Genomic DNA, 6,000 nt, shown 5'->3' with positions numbered 1-6,000 from the left:
TCAATTGAGTTTTGTGTGATGACATTTTTTTTTTTTAGCTTGACATGTAGTTGTTTATCAGCTCCATATTTGCTCTGCTGAATGTTGATCTAAATTAAGTTGGAGCTTAAACTTAAGGTGATTTTTAGTTTGATTATCATTTAATTTTCAGGCAGACATTTAGCCCTTGCTTTGCATTTTAATGGAGAAATGTTGAGATTTTTTTAAAGTCAGGAATATCCACTTAGAATTTTTAATATGCTTCAGTTTATCTTTTAACACATGGTATTATGGGAAGTGTGCACATCCTAGAAAAGAAGTGGGTGAGAGGACAAGGATGGAAGTTTATAAATCATCAATATATGACACTTGACAACTCAGTTTTTTTATAAATTTATTTATTGCTTTATTTTTGGCTGCGTTGGGTCTTTGATTTATGCGGGCTTTCTCTAGTTGTGGCGAGCGGGGGCTACTCTTTGTTGCGGTGCTCGGGCTTCTTATTGCAGTGGCTTCTTTTGTTGCGGAGCACAGGTTCTAGGTGCGTGGGCTTCAGTAGTTGTGGCACGTGGGCTCAGTAGCTGTGGCTCGTGGGCTCTAGAGCACCGGCTCACTATCTGAGGTGCACGGGCTTAGTTGCTCCGCGGCATGTGGGATCTTCCTGGACCAGGGCTTGAACCCATGTCCCCTGCATTGGCAGGCAGATTCTTAACCACTGCACCACCAGGGAAGTCCTGACGACTCGTATTTTTTAATTCAGAAAGTATGTAAAAGTAAATTTAAGAGTTAATTTGAGCAAACATTGGTTCAAATTGGGCAGCATCCAATCTAGCAGATAGAAAGGAGTATCATGGAGGTGTACAAAATGAAAGGCCTTTATAGGCAGAAAGGAGCGAGAACAAGGGAGTTACACTAGGAAAGTCAGGTTGGTTATTACAAGATTGCTTTAGGGGGTAGCAGGGGTCCCTCTGGCAGATTACGTAACTAATGCTGGCCAGGCGATTCCTAACTGACTGGTTTAAGATTCCATTTCTGGGGGTCCCAAAACTGTAACTAAATCTCAATTTGGCTATGTGGGGCTTAGCATAAGCAACTCCATTTTAGGCCCATGGTGGTGTTTTTTCCTGTGAATTCATGTGCACACATACGTCATATCCTTTGGAGACATGGGCACTTCCAGGTAAAGGAAGGCTGCTCGAAGGTTTCTCCCCATTCTCCTCCTCTTCCCTCCTCTCTGCTTGAAGGAAATCAGGTTGTCAAGTCAGAGCATCCTAAAATTCAAATTTCTGTTTTACACCTTACTTGCTATGTGACCTTTGGCATATTTCTTCAGTTTTCTCATCTCACAGTTTACTCACTTGTGGAATCAAAGTAAAAACACTGTGCAAAGTTTTTGTAAAGAGTAAATTAGGGAGGAGTTGTGGGTTGTTGAAAAGAATAAATCAAATGAAATATTATATACCATAACTACTAGAATAATGGCAGAAGCCATATGTTCCCATATCTCCTTTTTGTCTTAATCAGTTTCCTTTTTTTCCTCTGCTTATTACTATTAAGAATGGATCACTTTCTCCTTGAGAAAGACTTTGGGTCTGTAAGTACTAAAAATTCTCAGGGCAAAGTGGAAAGGGTAGGCTCTAGTCTTTTAAGTCATCGAAATTTAAAATAGGACAGATGCGAATAGAAGATCATCTCATCCAATCTCTCTCTCTCTCTCTCTCTCTCTTTCTCCTTCCTCTTCTGAGCAATGAGTTATTTAAATGAGATCTGACTGGAGCAACTGGTGGGATGTGTGGGGTGCGGACAGAGTAGAGTCTCACTGCTCAGCTTCCACTTTATTTGCTGAAGGATCTAAGGTAACCCCACCCCCCAAACCTTAGATTAATCTGAAAAATGACCCATCTCATCCAAACTCTGATTTTTCAGATGAGGCACGTATTGTAGATTTTTCGTTTCCAATTTCGATGATTTCCAATCCTCAAAATTTAGGGCGTCCAGCCTGATTGGAAATTGTCAACTTTGACCTTTCAACTTGAATATACCACACCTTGAAAAACCTCCTCAATAATGGCTGGATCTGCAGGTGTTCGCAATCTCTGGGACTGCAGTCCAGATTCTAGGGCAGCAGAGAGGAGCCAGTGACCTCACCAGTGGTTTATCAAACCACCTCAATTTTATTCTGGCATTTAATCTGCTACAGAAGCCATTTATTATTTCATCTTCCTGAGTAACGTGGACACTGTCACTTAATTAACTCACCATTTGACTGCATGTTTAAAACTGTCAGGTGGGAAGTAAATTTAGTGCTGTCTTATGATTAATAAAACGCTAAAGTCTCATTTTGTGAGAGCCAAGTAGCTGGCACCTGAACAAAAGCTGCCAGGTTTGTTGATTGATATTTGCCTTATATAATTATATGGACTGGCAGGAAAAATGCTGCATTTATTCTTTTTATATATTTGTTTTTAAAGCAAGTCATTGTGTGTGTGTCAGGGGCTTCGTGTGGTTGGTTAAGCTTAGGAGTATATCTTACCTTAACAGATGAAATGAATGATTGTGCCCTTTAGCAGGTATACTTTGTTGAAAAGAAATATTTTGGGGTCCTGGAATCGATCACTGCATGTTTATCGAGTGATTATTCATGCTAGGTGCACACCTAGGCTCATTTACTTACGTTGTTCCAACTAAACTTCCAAGAAATCTGAGAAATAAGCATTGTTCTTCCCATATTACAGGTAAGGAAACAAAGCTCTGAGATGTTTAGTTGTTTGCACAAGGTCACGTACCTAATATTGACAAAGAGGAGATTGAAATACAGAGATATTTATGTCTAAAATCAGTACTTCTGTTTATTCCAGTGGGAGAGTTGTTTTGATTAAACCCAGTGAAATTGTTATGCTTTTGCAGCAAATATACTTTGCTTTGTTATTGTTTTTTTCTCCTGCCTCATGGCCCCCCCACAAAGGGATTTGTGTTGGGGATCCCCAAGACCACTTCTATGTTGGGTGATTTGCTAAAAAGACATAGGACTCAGCATGTAGTTGCACACATGGCTAAGATTTATCACGATGCAAGGATACAAAGCAAGATAAGCGAAGGATTGAAGGATAATGGCGCATGGGCAGAGTCTGGAGAAAACCCGGCAGAAGCTTCCAAGAGTCCTCTCCCAGTGGAGGCACTGGGATGCATTCAATTCCTCTAGCAATGAGTTGTGACAGTGTGTGAAGTGTTGTCTACCAGGAAAGCTCATTAAAGACTCAGCACCCAGTGTTTTTTGGGGACTAGTTACAAAGGTGCTCTGACATGTATCAAAATTCCAGAAGGAGAGTGAGTGTTCAGCATAAACCACATTGTTTGCACAACTTAGGCACAGTGAGCTGCTCTTAGTGTTTAAAGAAAGTTTTATATCCGAGTAGGGAACTGTTTGCCAATCAAGTTCCCAATGCGGGTTAAGGGCCAAGTTTATAAGCAGGCCATTCTAAGGACAGCAATCTCAGGGTTACTATGTTAACTCTTATTTACACAGGATTCAAATAATCTCATTGAATGACCCCCAGTTAAACTATTATGTCATTTGTAATTCTTGAAATTTAATCAGAAAAGGAGTAAGGCTTATGTCTTGGAGTACTGAAAGGGACATGATGTATGTCAGAAATATGCCAAAACAGCATTCATTTAGGGATTTTTTCCCTTCCTTTATGTATTTACTCTTGAAGTATTTACTGAATACTTACTGTGTTAGGAAATGGCAGAGCATAGTGATGAGGGCCATAGGCTCTGAATCCAAATTACTGGGTTTAAATTCTAGTTCTGCCATTCAAGAGTTACATGACCTTAGGCAAGGTTCTTAACTTTTCTGTGGTCAGGTTTTCTTATCTGTATAATGGGTGCCTGCCTTGTAAGATTAGGGAAGATAAGTTAATAGGCTGTCTGGTACGTGGTAGCTGCTATAATAGAACATGGATGATACAGGCAAACAAGCATGAAATTACCTTACAGAGTGATAGCTGCTTCAGTGGGTAAAATTTTAGATGCTATGAGAGCACACGGGAGAAACTGTATACAGTCTGGAGGAAGATAAGTGGAGATCTGAGAGAAGGGAGACAGATGTTGGAAGTGGAGGGAGATGATACCAGGCCAAAGGAACATCACAGGCAAAAGGCATTGAAATGAGAGTGGAACGAGGAGAGGGAGAATTGTGTATCTGAATAAATGAAGGAATAAATGGTATGTCTGGAAGAGAGATGAACTTGTAGAGATAAGCAGGGACCATATAATGAAGAGCCTTGCAAGTCCCATTAGGGAATTTTTACTTGCTTGAGGGAATTTTTACTTGGCCTGTGACCAACGAGGAGTCCTGGGGGGGACTGAACTTGGGGACAGCACCCTTTGGAAACACAAGTCAGCATGATCTTGCTGGAAATTTCTTCTATATACGTGACTCCCTTACTGAAGATTGCATTGGCAGCTTCCCTCATCAAAAGACAGTGATGACTCCTCTCCCTTGGCACTTCCTCTCTGGATAGAGATCAGGAACATTCTGGGCTGGGTTGAGACAGTTTTAGGGCCTGCCAACAATAGATCAGATCTGTTTTAATCTGCCTTACCCTATGAGAATTCTGGACGTGAGAATTACAAAAGGACAGAATGGGGACATTTGATTTTAGTCACGTCTAGCAAAAGTAGCAAAGGAAACCACCTCTAAACACTAATACTTACGTCAGTGCACACCTAACTGCAGCACAGTCCAGCCTTAGACTGGAGTCTAGTGAAAGGTTATAACCATGATTTAGGGGGATGTTTTGATTCTGTGTTTTCTTGGCCTCCTAAATTTTTTGACTGATGGTTTATTCCATTTTCTTTCCATATGCTTCTCCTTTTACTGGTCATCTCTTTATACTTTGCTATTTGCTTTTAAAGTTTTGCTCACACACAGACACATACAGGAAATGATTTATAATGAGAACACCAGCCATAATAATGGATATGCCATTATTTGTGCAGTAAAGGGAAGTGGAAATAAGTAATTTCCTGCTGCTTTTGCTGATTTTTACTTAGGTAATATTGCCACTTGTCTGTAAGATACATTCTTCCATTTGGTGCTAAGTAAAAATGTCATCTTAAGCTAACTTTATACAACATATAACCGTTAAACTAAAATTTCTAATTGCTTTTTTTTTTAACATCTTTATTGGAGTATGATTGCTTTACACTAATTGCTTTTTATGTGAGGCCACTGCAGTGCTTCTTAGGCAAAAGTGTTCTCACCCAAGGCTCCACACTTTAGAAGGGTCCTTTATGTTTGTCTCTGTCTGTCTCTCTGTCTCTGTCTCTCTCTGTCTCTCTCTCTCTCTCACACACACACACACACACACACACATTTATTGAGGGATACACAAGTAACTCGGTCAGTTGGCATAGAGAAGCCTACAGTGCCAAGCGTTTGATCTCATATTTAGCACTGGCCAGCCAGGGTAAATCTTCTCCCCATCTTTTGTCCTATGTCTTTGAAATAAAAGGTAACTGAGTAAATACAGTGAATGTGGGTTGGTCTGCTGCTGATGGTGCAGATGGAACTTGCTGCAAAGATTGAAGCAATGGAAGCACTTTAATAGATAAAAGACGAATCAGTATAAGTGTCAGCTTTTCCTCTGTTAGCATGAACATGAAAGATCTTGCATAATGAAGTAACTTTCCCATATAAATGTCCATATTCTTGTTTCTTACTCCAGTGCATGTTTCTCATGAATTAGCACAGTATTGGCAACCATTGCATATGGTGGCTGAAGAACATTTTTGTAAGTCTAGACCTCGCTGTCTGATGTGGTAGCCAATGGCCACAGGTGGCTATTAAAATTAAATAACATTAAAATTTAGTTCCTCAGTTGTACTAGCCACATTCAAGTGCTCATTCACCACACTTGGCTAGAGGCTAGTGTACTGGATGACACAGATAGGGAGCGTTTCCATCATGGCAGTAAGTTCTATTGGACCACACTTGTGTAGATGTAACATGTGATATTT

Source organism: Pseudorca crassidens, chromosome 7 (assembly GCF_039906515.1).
Source record: "Pseudorca crassidens isolate mPseCra1 chromosome 7, mPseCra1.hap1, whole genome shotgun sequence".
In the NCBI taxonomy this organism is placed as follows: domain Eukaryota; kingdom Metazoa; phylum Chordata; class Mammalia; order Artiodactyla; family Delphinidae; genus Pseudorca; species Pseudorca crassidens.
The sequence above is the reverse complement of the archived record's forward strand: the minus strand, read 5'-3'. Positions refer to the sequence as shown.